At 40.7% G+C, this 15,106-nt stretch overlaps 1 protein-coding gene and 1 long non-coding RNA gene across 6 annotated transcripts in view; one reads left to right on the top strand and one right to left on the bottom strand.

Annotated features, from left to right (window-relative positions):
* Positions 1-15,106, top strand: part of OSBPL1A (oxysterol binding protein like 1A) — a 248,714-nt gene that overhangs the window by 112,273 nt on the left and 121,335 nt on the right. Inside the window, exon 1 of one of the 5 annotated variants that reach the window (XM_040479206.1) lies at positions 3,056-3,299. The exons of 2 other annotated variants lie outside the window; for them this stretch is intronic. The gene's annotated coding sequence lies outside the window, so the exon portion shown is untranslated. Of the gene's footprint in view, positions 1-3,055; positions 3,443-15,106 lie in introns of those variants that run through there. 2 more of the 5 variants (XM_040479207.1, XM_040479208.1) reach the window with 2 other exon arrangements.
* LOC121033080 (uncharacterized) lies at positions 205-3,026 on the bottom strand. Its single transcript, XR_005791688.1, has 2 exons — positions 2,763-3,026; positions 205-1,270 (listed from the first exon to the last, which is right to left on the bottom strand). It is a non-coding gene; the product is annotated as an uncharacterized LOC121033080 (long non-coding RNA).

Raw genomic sequence — 15,106 nt, forward strand, 5'->3', positions numbered from 1 at the left:
GCCCCTCCCCCGTTCATGCTCTGTCTCTCTCTGTCCCAAAAATAAATAAACATTGAAAAAAAAAATTTTTTTTAAAAGGGCACCTGGCTGGCTCAGTTGGTAGAACATGCAACTGTTAATCTCAGGGCCATGAGGTCAAGCCACATGTTAAATGTAGATCCTATGTGGGGGAAAAAAAACAAACAAAAAACAGAAGGCTAGAAATTGGCTTCATGAGTTATTGTTTCTATAGTTTTCCTTACCCAGAGAGTGGTATCACAAGTGGCTAAAATGTCACACAGTGCTGTCGTTGGTCTCCTTCTTGTTCTGTGTATTATGGAGCTCCCTTTGATATTAGTCAAACCAGGTTTTCCAAGGTAGGAACTTGCCTATTTAAAACTAGCTTAAGCTCACTTATAAAATATTCTGTGGTCCCATGGTAAGTCTCCTGAGTTGACTGCTAAAGAGCTAGAATCCAGATGTATGATTAGGATAGTGATACTCAGTTTGTGGTGTAATGGAGAGATTTGGACCTTCTATTGGAACCAACTGGAAGGTATTGCTACTTTGGATGAGATGCTGATAATCTTTGGAGAGAAACCATGCCCTCCTGTGGGCTTAGAGCTTTATAAAGTCAAGGTCTCCTCTTCATCAGTTTCCTGGACTGCTCAAAGTCCTTCAGTCATTTCTTAATGTTTGTACTTTTCAGGCTTTCACCTCTCTCTTGTCTTCACTTTCCTCCTCTCCCTCTGCTCTGAGCAAAATTCTTTGTTAAACATGAGGCAGCGGCTGTCTATGCTGTCAGTTCCCTGCCACTCCCTCCCCCAGTCTCTTTTTTCTTTCCTTTCCTTGGCATCTGTCTCCTTCCATCCTGCTTCAGAAACAGCTCCTCTCTTCTTTTGCATTCTCTACTCCCTTATAGCTGGTCTCCCTACACGCCTTTCCAATTCTATTTTAGAAAATGTGATACTTTGTTTCTACTTCTTTATTCTTCAACTAGCCCACTGAAACCATTCTTGCCATCTCCTTACTGCTAAGTCAGAGGATACCCTTAAATTACCTTGCTTGTCCTGTGATGGATCTGGCGTTTGACTGCTACTTGTTTTGGGGATTCTTCTCAGTGATTGCTGTGGTGCCTACCTCTTCTGTCTTCTCTTTCCTTTAGAGCAGCTTCTCCTCAGTTTTCTTCTGAAGCATCTTTTCGTCTGCCTGTGCCTTGAATGTTATTGTCCCCTGGTTTCTTTCAGTGGTCTTTTCACTTGGCATTCTCCGTGGATGATCTTAGCCATTCCTTCAAACAGAAATCCATGACGACTCCGATATCTCCACAGTAGATCTCTCCTAAGCTGAGCTATGAACCAGTATATCCAGCTGACTTTTAAACATTTACATATGATTCTATCACAGGCATTTCATACCAGTGTGTCTAAAGCAGAATTACACCTATTCCGGATCCCAAGCCACAATCATGGAAGCTGTCCTGTGTTCATCCTTCTTCCTCCTCCTCCTCTCACCCCTTAAAGTCACTTGTTTTTCCTTCCTATCTCTCAGTTGCCTGTCTCCCTGTACCCCCTCTCCCCCCACCCAACAGATTCCCTGTCGCCACTCTGTGGGGATAGAGTTCTAAGGATTGTGCTGTCAGATGACTGTGACCATTGCCTCATCCCAGGTTCCACCCTTCAAAACTGGCTTAGATATCCCTCCTGTTCTGGGAGTCCTTGCTGTTGGAGCACTTATCACATTGTATCATTATATATTTACCTGTCTGATTCTGTATTTCTAAAGAGCCCCTTAAGGAAGCAACTGTATCTTAGGTATTTTTGTAGCATCTGTGTCTAGCATAAGTACTTGGCATGTAGTAGACAGTTAATAAATATGTGAATGAATGTATAATGAAATGTACAAAGGCAAGAGTAAAAAGAGCAGACCAATTGGGATCTATATCTTGACCTTGAGCAAATTAAGATATGTTTGGAAATTCCATTTCCAAATCTGAAAATGAGAATACAAATGAGTTACTTTATGTGAAGCTCCTCAGTACAGTGCCTGACACAGTTTAGGTGCTCTGTAAATTGCCCTCTAAAACATTTTGTTGTCTTTGCTGCCTAGTACCACTTTTGTAAACTGAATTCTCTGATTTTTAGAGTCCAGGGAGGAAGATTGTGTAGCAGCCGCTTTTAGTGCCTAATGTGACATTTCACAATACCATTTAGTTTAGAATGGGGGAAAAAGAAAAAAACAAACGGACTTTTCAAAGACACTATGAAACCTCATTGACATAAATTCCAAATTTTCTAGTGTACTGTTGCATCATCTTTTACGCATTTTATATCTGTAGCACAGTTACAGCCACCACTGTTGGGACAGCGAACTTAAAGTCCCCCGTGATCTTGTTAAAGAAATACTCAGTTTGGTTCAGTTATTACTCTGCTCCCTAAAGTTTGAGGACAGATTTGTATTGTTTAAAACCGTTGGAACTGAAAGTTATGTGTATCCCACCCCCACCCGAGCCTCACAGAAATTTCCTTAGCCTGAACACCCCACTTGAGTGTATTATTTACGTGGTTTTACTGTCCTTGGGCGTCTTGGTCTACCCTTCAAGCCTAGTCGGAATAAGAAACCATCTAGGTTTCACATTAGTAGAATTAATACCATTGTTTTCCTCATTGCCCAAATGGTAGCCTAGAACGTGCATTAAAAAAATAAAGGACAAGAGGACTAGTGTTTGTTTTGGAATCAGAAACCCTCGCGCTAAAGTGTAAGCCAGAGTAAGAGTCGGTTACCTTTGAGGTGCAAGAGTCCAAAGAGGATTCCTCTGCTTTTCCCCAGGGGCGGGCTGGCCATTTAGAAGTTGTCAGGGCAGGCGTCGCCAGGAGAGGGCTTGAGCACACAGCCCGCTCTAGGACCTCGCAGGAGCCTCCGCGGGATGCACGCAGAGCACGAGTAGCAGTTTCCTTACTTCCTTCCCCGAGAATTGCGGGGCGCGCAGTCCGCCTGCTCGCTCTCGGGGGCTGTGTGTAGGCTCTCGCCGGCCGGGGCACGTCCCTACCTGCGCCTCCGCGGAGCGGGCCACGCGGGAGGGGGGCCTCGGGAGGAGGGACTGGACGACGACAGCGGCAGCGCGGAGCTGCCTGCCGCAGGCCGTTCCCCGCGCTGCTCGCACTCTCCCCGGCGAGCCCTGGAGGGGAGGGCGGCTCTGGCTCTGCGGCCGAAGGGCGCTGCACGGACCTCTGGCGGCCCGGCACCGGAGTCCTGGGCCGCTGGCGGGCGGGCCGCGCCTCTGCTTGACCTCGCTGGAGCCGGGGGCGGGCCGAGCAAAGGTGACTTAGAGAGACCTTGCGGTGCCGCCCTGGGCTGGGCTGGAGGGGAGGCGGAGGGACAGGCCGGCGCATTTGTGCTGGAGCTGGCCGAGGAGTGAAGGGTGGAGCGCGCTGCCGGGGATCCCCAGATCCGGCCCAGGTGGGTGAGTGTGTGCGCCCGCCGGGGGCTTTGCTAGGTCAGCCTCGGGGCGACAGAGGACACCAGGGGAGGAAGGGGGGAGGGCGGCCAGACGAGATCTAGGGATGTGAGTAGATCCAAGAATAGTTGGACGCCTGTGCGGGGAGCGGAGTGCAGCAGCGGGCGAGTGGGGAGGGGTGCGCGAAGCCGGGAGACCTTGATGTCCCTGCCTGGCCAGGGTCTTCCTGCCGGCTCCGGGTGTGCGTCGGGTTCCCACAGGAGGAGCTGCTGGGGGGAAAGCCTGTGGACAGATTTTTTTTTTTTTCTCCCAGCTAAATATTGGTAGTAGGTCAAGTGGGGCCCGAGTGGGAGGAGTAAGGCAGTGAAAGACATTATTGTCCTAAATAACCTTCCAAGTTAGTGATTTTTTGCATGTCTCTGCCCTGGCTGACATTGAGATGAACTTACCATCCGCTGTTTGGAGGCCGCTAAAATTCCAAGGAAACACTTGAGTGGATTAAAGAGAAAAGGAGAAATTATACTGGGGCTGGGGAGCGGGAAGGGAGGTAGCTTTTAACTTTGTTTTGATTAAGGATTTTTGATTACTCATAGGCTTTCTTTGTAGCCTAAACCAGTGGAGAATCACGTTCCCCAGCATTCAGAACATGTGGCTAGTTGTTTTGTGTTTTCTGTTGTGCTGGTTTTTTCTGGATTTGGAGGGAGGCTAGTAAGAAAGGGAAGATACCAGGGAAGAGCTTAGTCCAGCTTTTGAGAGTTATTAAAGGTATTAAAAGTTTCTTAATTTTAATTAGATTCAAAGGCAGACTGAAGGCATTTTGTTTTAGAGACATAGGGTAACTTAGGAATCTTTTTCAAAAGAGAAAAATGCTTGAAATGTGTGTTGGTGGAGGAATGTGTAGGCTAGAATATGGGGATCTAAGTATAAAAAAAATTTTTTTTTTTTTCTGTTTGAGGACACACCGAAGTTCATCTCTGGTCCAAATCATGTTTGACTTCAGCAGTGAAGTTGATGACTTTGGTAAATTAGCTCAATTTTGATTGAGTAGATATTTAATCTGAGCCTGATGACCAGAGAGCTATTTCAGCCTTTGTCCCAGTACTACTTTTACTAGACTGGGATCTTAAAAGAATTTGTGTCACTGTGACTATGATTGCCAGACTCTAGTCTCCCCTCTTTAGAACCTCTTTAAAGGCTCATTTTAGGGAATTTCATTGAGGCCGAAAGTGACCCACATAATCTCTCTACCCTCCGTTGTACACCTTGCAGAATGAGGGAAATGAAAAAGGTGTTAGATTTTCCATATTTAACAGCAGATGCACATACTACAGGGTAGTATATAAATACAGTCAAGCACATTTAGAATACTGTATGTAAAATAATTGATAAAAATAGTTATGTAATACCATGTCTTAAGCTTTATGTACAGTTTATGACATTTTCCATTTATATTCTAAGAAGCTTTTAGAAACTTATTAGTATCTTAGTATTCAAACATATAATTGTGTTTATCAGCTCTGTGAGGATTTTAAGAATTTTTAATTCCAAGCAGAAATTTAGATTTTTTACTTGGTCCACATTATTCAGCATTATTCCTAAATTTTTAGCTTCTGTGTATAATCAGGAAATAGATTTCAAATTAATTTTGGAAGCAACTAGGACAGAAGTTAAATAAATAGGAAGTTTATGTAAAATGAAGCAGGTTTTCATTTTGATAATTTGTAAAGTATTTGAACAAAAATACATAAGGTTTTAATTAAGCAGTATGAGGCTGGGGGCGGGGGGGGGGCGGCGCAGGGAGGGTGTATATGTGTGATTAGCCTTGTCATGCTTGGTATGACCCAGGATCTTTTCCTGGTAAGTTTTTGTATCACAAGGATACCAAGTCTGTAACCTGCATGCAATTGTATTTGTCTTGAATTCCTGCTAGAGAGTGCAGTACCAGATTATATTCTGTCTAATGAATTTTGAATGAGTTACAGGTAGATACAATTTTCCTCTCATTTTAACTTAAGAGTAGTAAGGATATAACCCCCATACATTTTTATAATGGTCCACCATTGATTTGATATCTATTACTTTATGTAATTTTTTGTGCTTAATTCGGTAAGTATTTACACAGTGTTTACCTTGTCAGATAACTTGCTACACCAGTCAAAGCTAGATGAATAGAAGCAGGGTCTTCTTGAAAGGTTTTATTAAATATGCCTAAAGAGTTTGAACATTATCTTGGGAATTAGAATCACTGAAAGATTTTGAAGAGGGGAGAGATTTAATCAGATTTGCTCCTTACGGAAAGGATTAGAGGAAGGCCTGAAAACAGGGTGACCAGGTGCAGGAATTCAAGAGAGAGATAATCAGAGTCTGAACTAAGTTGGTGACTGCTGAAAAGGAAAGCAAGGTACAAAGCCAAGAGAGACTCAGAAATAACCTAATAGGAGCCAATAATAGTTGAATATGCGGAATGGAGGAGAAGATGGAATCCTAGACAGTTCGCAGGCTTATGGCGAATAAATTACTGAAGGAGGCAATAAAGGGAGTAGGTGGAGGGTGAGTTCACCTTTGGACATGGTGACGTCCAAGAAGGGCATCCTTACTCATTCAATAAAAATTTGTGAATCGTTAGTATTGGAAGTCACCTGAATAAACATGGAGCTTGAGGCTGAAGGAGTAAATAATGTCACCTCGGAGACATCCAGCTTGAAAGAGTTTGAAGTCAAAGGATTGAATACTTATATTAAAAGACAAAAAGGGAAAAAAGGAGCCAGTGGAGAACAGTGAGCAAAATCAGCCAGAGAGGCAGGTAAAGTCCAGAACAAGGGAGGCCAATGGGACAGTTGGGTCAACGAGTTGAGGTAACAACTGATGGGGGAAGTTCTAGAAGCATGGCATAGGAAGAAGGTGTATTGCAATGAGCTGCAGAGTAAATGGGAAGCAAGAAAGTAGAAATAATGAAGACAGACTGATTTTCTGTAGACAATCATAATTGTAGAATAATTAATACAATTTTGTTCCTTTCTTTCAATTCTTAAATCTCATTTATTTTTCATCTTCCTAATGTACTGGAGAGGGCCTTCAGGACAGTACTGGATGGAAGCTGAGATGGTGGGAAACGGTGTTCATCCCTGATTTTTAAAAAGGGGCATATTTCTAATAATTCACTATTAAGAGTGATATTTAATAAAAATCTCTCATTTCTCAGATTATTGAAGTTCTTTTTAATTCTTGTTGAGGTTTTTTTAAACACTAAAGGGTATTGGATTTTATCAGATTCTTTCTGCATTTAATAAGAGCATCATAAGGTTTTTCTTTAATTTATTAAGGTGGCAAATTATATTTTTTCAAATTAATGTTTTTAGACTTTTTCTGATGATATGCCACCTTTGTGTAATTGGAATAAACCTAATTTGGTCATTATGTATTATCTTTAACATTCTCCTCGATTTAGTTTCTTTTGGATTTTAGTATCTATTTATGAATGAGGTTGGTTGGTAATTTTTTTTTCTTTCTTTCTTTTTTTTTTTTTCTTTTTTTTGGTTCTGTCCTCATCAGGGCTTGGTATCCAGGTTATTATACTGGCTTCATAAAATGAGTTTGGGAGTATTCTCTCTTTTGCTGTTCCCTGAAAGAGCTTATATGTAATTGAAGTGGTCTGTTCCTTCTTATAAAGCTATTTTTGTGGGATTTTTAAACTAGTAATTAGACATATTTAATGGCTATAGGACTATTTTAGTTTTCTGTTTCTTTTGGGGTCAATTTTGGCAAGTTCTCTATTTCTAGGAATTTATCCTTTCCATTTAAGTGTTGAAATTTATTGTTATAAGGTTTTTCATAATAGTCTTACTATTTTTTTTAACTTATTTTGAATCTGTAATTAAATATTTTTTCCTAATGTTTTCCATTTTTTTCCTAATATTCATTTGGATATTTCCAATTAATATCTCTTTAGTATCAGTCTCATTAACGCTTTGTTTATTTGATTATTTTTCAAAGAACTCTCTTTAGCTTGTTATTTGTTGCCATCTTTTTTGTTTAAAATTAATTTTTTTAGTTATCTCCATCACTTTTTTTTGAGTTTATTTCCCTAGGCTCTATACATTTGTTATCCTCTGTCTCTTGGAAGGACATAATTTGTTCAAAATTTGTTCTTTTCCAGATTTCAAGTTGTAGGTTTCATAATTGTAGTATTTTGTAACTTAATATATTTCTGCTGGTTTTTATCCATTACTTTATTTTATAGACTTAATCATGTATTTCCTGAGACTTCATCTTTCTAGACTAAGAACTGCTAATATGTGTAGAGTGCTGCCCTTCTAATACTTAAAACACATAATACTTTTGCAAAGGTTTTAACTACTTCCAATTTTTTTTTCTCTTACCTCACTCTTCTTGTTGTCATTGGTTGGTATTTCTGTTTCCTTTACCGACTTGCTTCTCATCTTCTTCCTCTTTCTTTCACCCTGACAACTTCTTTTCTACCTCTTGACAGTCTGCATGGTGGAGGAATGATCATCATTCCCTTGTCTTCACCTGTTTCTCACTGTCTTTCCAATTTTCTACCTGCTCCTCCCCCCACCCCCATCCTTGGAGGATTTTTCCATTGTCCGTTCTACATATGCCATCTTGTTCTTTCCTTCTCTGCAGAAACTTGGCTCCAGCACCAAAGAGGAAAAAGCAGATAACCTGTGTCTAATTTTCTTTGGATGCTCACAGGTTCACCCTTATTTACTGCACAATCTTTGTTACTGCTCATTCAGTCCATCCAACTGATGACAACAAAGTCAGGGAGACTTTGGGCAAGGCCCAAGAAGAAAGCACAGATGGGACAATATGGACTTGCTCTTATTTGGAGTCCTGAGCTGCAGGCTCCAGTATTAGTGACCGTGGTCTTGCCATGTGACTCTGGGCGGCTCATTCTTAGGTCTCCTATTCCTCTCATGTAACACAGAATTATTAAAACAGACGCCTTCTCTCTACTTCAGGAGTTGCTGTGAGACTCAAATGATGAAAGGCTAAACCCAACGGTTTTACAAGAGACAGTCTTCCCATGCTTTATTTTCAGAAAAATGCCTTGAAAGGATTTCATGCTCAATTCAGGAACAGAGAAGTGGTTTGTGGCTTGGGGTGTTGGATCAAAGAAACCCTGATGGGAAGCCGTAGGTGTCACGGGAATGACAGGAAGCAAGGAAGTTGTGCTCAGTGGTTGAGATTCAGGGGAGGGGCATCTGTCCTCTGGTACATGGGAACTAGAGACATGGACATGTCGTTACACCTGGTAGCTGGAAACTATTCTGTAGCTGCATCATTACCTATTTATTATTTGCTACACTTAGGATACTGCCTTTTTGAGTTTACTTGAGAAATAAACTTTACTTACAGTGTTTATATGAGGGAGATTTTGTTGTTTCACACATTCTAAACAACTGAATTAAAAATTAAGTTTGTGAATATAGTTCTCCTTAGTAAAATTTCTTACTTGTGATAGAAAGGACTTAATTGTGAATATTTTCCTCATTTATTTTTGTTATGTTAGTTTGTGTTCTGGATTAGTTGCTTAAAATCCCAAGGTCGTAGAATCACTCTTAGACTGTAAAGCATCTAGTCTGGTGATCCTCAAAAGATTTCCCTGGGGCATAGGGCAAATGCAACCACCTTTCTGTCCGCTAAGGCACCTTCACAAAACACAGTTCCAAATGGTTGATACAATGATCTGTTAACCTTTGACAGATGAGGAAAGGAAGGCCTGCAGAGAGGAACAGCCACTTTCCCAAGTCTATGTAGAGAGGTGGGGGCCACGTTCAGAGCTAAACCCAGTATTCAGCCTCCAAATTTAGTGCTGAAAGAACAACCCCACTGTATCACACTCAGCTTCAGTTAGAAAATTTATCCATTAGAGAAGATAGTCTATCTTGTTTCAAAGCTTATGCGGCCATCTATTAGCTAATTTCTTAGTTTGACAAAAGGATACCAACTTTAGAAACAAACAAATGGCCAAGAATATTGCAGTGTCTTCAGAGTTTGCACAGAATACCTGTATTCCAGGCTCTCCACAGAAAATGCTGTCCCTCTTTTTGTGAAAATATTGCTTGATAGAGGTCACATTTTTAGAAGATAACAGAATTCATCCCTTTCTCTAGATAGTCTAATTTTAGGATAAATATATCAGAATACTGCATCCTGGGATGTATTTTCTTGATTTTCTGAAAAATAGCCCTTGCTAACCTGTAAATTGGAATTATATCCTCAATTTCTGTTGAGGGGCATTTCAAAAGAAAAAAATTTTTTTAAATGTTTGTCCATTTATGGGAGACGCAGAGCATGAGTGGGGTAGGAGCAGAGAGAGAGAGGGAGACAGAGTATCGGAAGTAAGCTCCCAGCTCTGAGCTGTTAGCATAGAGCCATACGGAGGGCTCAGACTCACAAACCATGAGATTATGACATGAGCCGAAGTTGGACACTGAACCGACTGAGCCACCCAGGCGCCCCTGAAAAAAAAGATTAGCTTTAATGAAATTATTATTCTGCCCTTGAATACTCTCATTCCCCTATACATTACCCTGAAAAAGAAATTAGAGCTAAGGGCAAAGAGGGAGTTTGTTTTCCCTAAAGAATTGATATGTATTTTTTTCCTTGTGGACAATTAAAAGGGCATAATTGTATTTCTCTTTCTGTTTTGGCCTTAAGAGAATTCAGAGCCAGATTTGTGGTTTGTCCACAGTATCTTGGTGGGCTCCATCACTTTTTTTTTTTTCTTTTTAATTTTTTAATGTTTATTTTTGAGAGAGAGAGAGAGAGAGAGAGAGACAGAACGTGAGCAGGGGAGGAGCAGAGAGAGAGGGAGACACCGAATCTAAAGCAGGTTCCAGGCTCTGAGCTGTGTCAGCACAGAGCCCGATGCTGGGCTCAAACTCACGAACTGTGAGATCGTGACCTGAGCCAAAGTTGGTTGCTTAACCGACTGAGCCACCTAGGCGCCCCTGTGGGCTCCATCACTCCTAATACCATCAGAAATTCAATATTTTCATAGCCTCCCAGGTTGGAAATCCCTGGATTACAACGTTCTCTTGTGAATTATGAATGTGGTTGAATGTGGTTATGCCTCAGAGTGCATTCATGTATGATGATTGTATTTTAGTTTTTTTTCTGCAAGCAGTAAATACTAAGTAAATAGTTGTTACAATGTTAGAAATAGATTTGTACTTTATACTATGGTTTTATTTTATGTCAACAATGTATGCACTTGGGTATTGACTTGGTAATAGATAATTTCAAGTACCCAAGTTAAAATATATGGCAAATGTTACAATTGGAGGCTTTTCTTATGATTTTTATTTGTGGTAAAATACAACGAGCATAGAGTTTATTCTCTTTACCATTTATAAGTGCATAGTTCAGTCACATTAGGTACATTCACAGTGTTGTGCAACCATTACCACCATCCATCTCCAGAACTCTTTGCATCTCTTAGTTTCATCTAAACTGAAACTCTAAACCCGTTAAACAATAATTCCCCATTCCCTTCGTCCCCCAGCCCTTGGCAGCTGTCATTCTACCTGCTGTCTCCCTGAATTTGATGACTTTAGGAACCTCCTATAAGTAGAATCACTCAGTATCTGTCCTTTTGTGCCTGGTTTATCTCACTCAGCATAATGCCTTCAGGGTTCATCCATGTTGTAGCAGGTGTCAGAAATTTCTTCCTCTTTAAGGCTGAATAGTATTCCATTGTAAGCATACACACATTTTCCTTAGTCGTTCATCCATCGATGTTACATTTGTGTTGATTCCACCTTTTGTCTGTGTGAACGAACAGTGCTGCTGTGAACATGAGCGTACAAATATCTTTTTCTGTGTCTACTTTCAATGCTTTTGGTTATGTACTCAGAAGAGGAATTCCTGGACCCTATGCTAGTTCCCTTTTTTGGAGGACTTGCCATAGTGTTTTTCATAGTGGCTACCCCATTTAACATTCCTACCAGCAGTGCATAAGTATATTAATTTTTCTATATCCTATCCAGCACTTGTTATTTTCTCTTGCCATTGTTTTGTTATGGTAGCCATCCTAATGGGTGTGAAATGTGGAAAACATTTTTTAATAAGTAGAGTTAATCACTTTTTTATCCAAATGTCAACCTCAGGGTTGACAGACGGTCTCTTCTTACATTGCCCCATACTAGCCGTGCAAGGCCATGATTTTCCTTTATTTTCAAAACCAGAAGTTGCCCTGTCGAAGTGTAGTGGAGGGCACATAGCCCCAAGTCTCCCTGGTTTGCTCTTTTCCCTCCTTTCCCTCGTTAGTGAAAATGCAGCTGCACAAAGCATGGGTAATTCTCAGGGTTTCCATGGATTTAAGACTAGGTGTAGGGCTAAATATCCATATTCTACCTTTATTTTCACTATCTTTCTGTATTCTAGATACCAGATGTTGCCTTGCTGTTGTATTTTGAAGGGTCATTGCTTAATTGAGAAGAATTTTATCTTGTCTACCGAGTTAGCAGAGGAAGATGGAGAGATATATTTGAATCACCACAGATATAAAATATGAAACCAGGAAATTGATATACTTGAGAAAAGTCAAGCCTATCTTCATTTGTACATGGGAACTAATAAAATATCAAAGCTAGAAAGTAATTAACCTGGGCATTAGAATTGAACAGGGAATTTAACATATTCTGTAATGAAATTATTTGATCTTTAGCCATATTTAGGAGCACAAACTTTCTGTAAATCTTGAAGTCAAAATAAAATTTTAAAAACTAGGGAGAAAATTGGGGAAAATGTAACCACAAAGCCATGAAAAGGATCTTAGAGGTCCTCGAATTTTCCTCCATTTGCAAGAATCCTCTCTTTAGCTAGATAGTCATTTTATGCGCTTGTGAAACTGCCATCAGTGGATATACAGGCAGTGTACTCCAATACTTCCAGGCTTGGAGCCCGAGTCCCACAGACCTGGGTTTGAATACCAGCTCTGTCACTTAACAGTTGGCTGATCTCAGGCAGGTCATGTAATCTCAATAAGCTTGAGTTTCTTCATCATTAATAATAGCTACCTCACAGGATTGTGGGAGGATTATATGAAATAGTATGCCAGGTATTTATCATAACACCTGACATATGGTAAACATACCTAGATGTTGGCTCCTCCTCTTCCTGCTGATACTACTATTATACGGGAGTTTTTTCCTTACGACCACCCATTCCCCTGTGGTAAAGCTAAAAGTAAAAGAAGGTTCAACCTTACATTAAGGTGAAGCTTTTTCCATTTTTCTTTTAATTCACGTCTGTGCTCTGCAACATCACAAAAACTTAATGTTTCCTCTCCTGGGACAATACCTCAGCTATTTGGAGCAACTAGTAAATTCTACAAACATCCACAGGTTCCTTCAACTGTTACTACAATGTCGGGCTTTCCAGATCGTTTTCTTACTCTGCAATGATCTCTCTCAGGTTTTTTCTAAAAATGCGTCCTCCAGAAGTGAAGCCAGTGTTCCACATGAAGTTTGAGTGCAGAGCATGGCACTTCGCATTGGCTTTCCATTCTGCTGGAGGAAGAGTCTTGATTGCTACTGTGTCCCGCAAAGTCCCATGGGAAGGGCCCTGCTCCCCTACCTCATGGCCTCTCATGTGCTTCACTCCACAACCCCAGCTTTGTTCTGAGGACAGTGGCCTCCTTCTGTCCCGCAGACTGGGAGCCTTTTCCCCCTCAGAACGTTCACTCTTCCCTTTCCTGGAACACACTTCTCCCAGGTCCTTGCCTGGTTCTCTCCCTCAGCTTTGACAGCCTTTAACTCAGTGGCACCTGATCACTGAGTTCTCTGGCCATCGTGTCTCCCAGGACTGGCTTCCCCCTTCCCAGCTTTATTTTTGCTTTCAATGTTTTCCACCATCTAACAGACATTTCTAGCTGTTTCCTCCCAGTAGACTATAAGTTCTCTGAGTGCAGGGAGTTTGGTCTATATTGTTCGTTGCTGATCCTCTGAAGCTTGGCATGCCTGGCATGGTGTAGGTGGTGATGAGTATTTATTGCATGAGAAGCATAATGACTCCCCTTTGATTAGTAGTTGTATCATAATGGGTGACGGCCATTAAGGAGGGCCCTTGTGGGGATGAGCACTGGCTGTTGTAGGTAAGTGATGAATCACTGGGTTCTACTCCTGACACCAACACTACGCTATATGTTAACTCATTTGAATCTAAATTCAATAAAAAAGAAGTTGTATTGTACTGGGCTTGGAAGGGCCATGTGGCCACCAGTTCAGTCATGGGTCAATTTTTAAAAATTTTGAAGACAAAAATAATTTAAGTGCTGCACTCAAGGGAAAATAAGCCACATTCACTGTTTTAAGACTCTAAGGATTTTCACATTACTTTGGTTGTTTAATCAATATTTTACATACGGTTTTATGTGTGCAGAAGATTTTTTCTATAAAATCCAATATAGGTTTTTAAAATAAGAATACTTGTCCTTTAACTGTATCTTTTTTTTTTTTAAGTTTATTTACTTATTTTGAGAGAGAGTGCACGCAGGGGAGGGGCAGAGAGAGAGAGGGAGAGACAGAATCCCAAGCAGGCTCTCAGCACAGAACCTGACACAGGGCTTCAGCTCACAAACCGTGAGATCACGACCTGAGCCAAGACCAAGAGTTGGACGCTTAACCGACTGAGCCACCCAGATGCCCCTCTTTAACTATATCTTAACAGAGCTCTCCAAGTAGTGAGCTTCAGATGAATAATCCTTTCCACTTAGAATGGGCAGACCCCCAAACCAGGTGGCTGATCTCTTCTGTTTGCCATACAAAGATTGTATTCTGTTTGTGCCATGACTTGCAAAACTTGGGAAGCACTGCTTTAATTAAAATGCTTTCTTCAGATGGAATTAGAACCTACTGAATTGTGATCCTGGCATATTTTAGTCTCCCCCCCCCCCCCAGGTTAAGAACTGCAAAACACTTGTTAAAACAATGAAATATCAAAATTCTGTAATAACAAAGTTAAAGTTACTGTCTTTCTGGACTTAACACTGTTCCCACATAGACCGAACTAAAGGCATTAGAAAAGTAAGAGTTGGAAATCAGGGTATAGCTGTCTAGTGGAATGGGCATCAGGAACAGAAAAAAGGCTGCTTACGCTTGCAACAACATGAGTGATTCTGAAAAACATTGTACTTAGTGAAAGAAGCCAGACACAAAAGAGTGTGTCGTACATGACTCCATTTGTTTGAAATCAAGAACAGACAAACCTAAAGAAAGCATGGTTATGGAGATGAGAGCGGTGGTTGCTGGGGGTGGGGAGAACAGCAGGAGAGTGACAGTAAAGGAGCACAGGAGAATTTGGGGCAGGGGGTGGGAGTAGAAATATTCTGTATCTTTGTAATGGTGCTGGTGACATGGGGTATAGATTTGTGAACATTCATTGAACTATACTCTTAAAATGGACTTTATTGTATGCAAATTTTAAAAATTCATTTAAAAAATGAGATTTGGTAGGTGTTACTTCTGCTATGTATAACTTTTTGTAGTTATTTTCATCAGAACTACCAACTACAGAATCTTTGAATAACTTTTGAAAATCAGATTTGTTTAGATTACCATAAAACTTCCCTGCTTTTAAAAATGATTGTTTATACCTCTGGTGGCACATCTTGAAAAAAGAAATTTATTTCAAGGATACATA

The sequence above is a fragment of the Herpailurus yagouaroundi genome, unplaced genomic scaffold (genome assembly GCF_014898765.1).
Source record: "Herpailurus yagouaroundi ecotype Mexico unplaced genomic scaffold, PumYag 142, whole genome shotgun sequence".
NCBI lineage: Eukaryota > Metazoa > Chordata > Mammalia > Carnivora > Felidae > Herpailurus > Herpailurus yagouaroundi.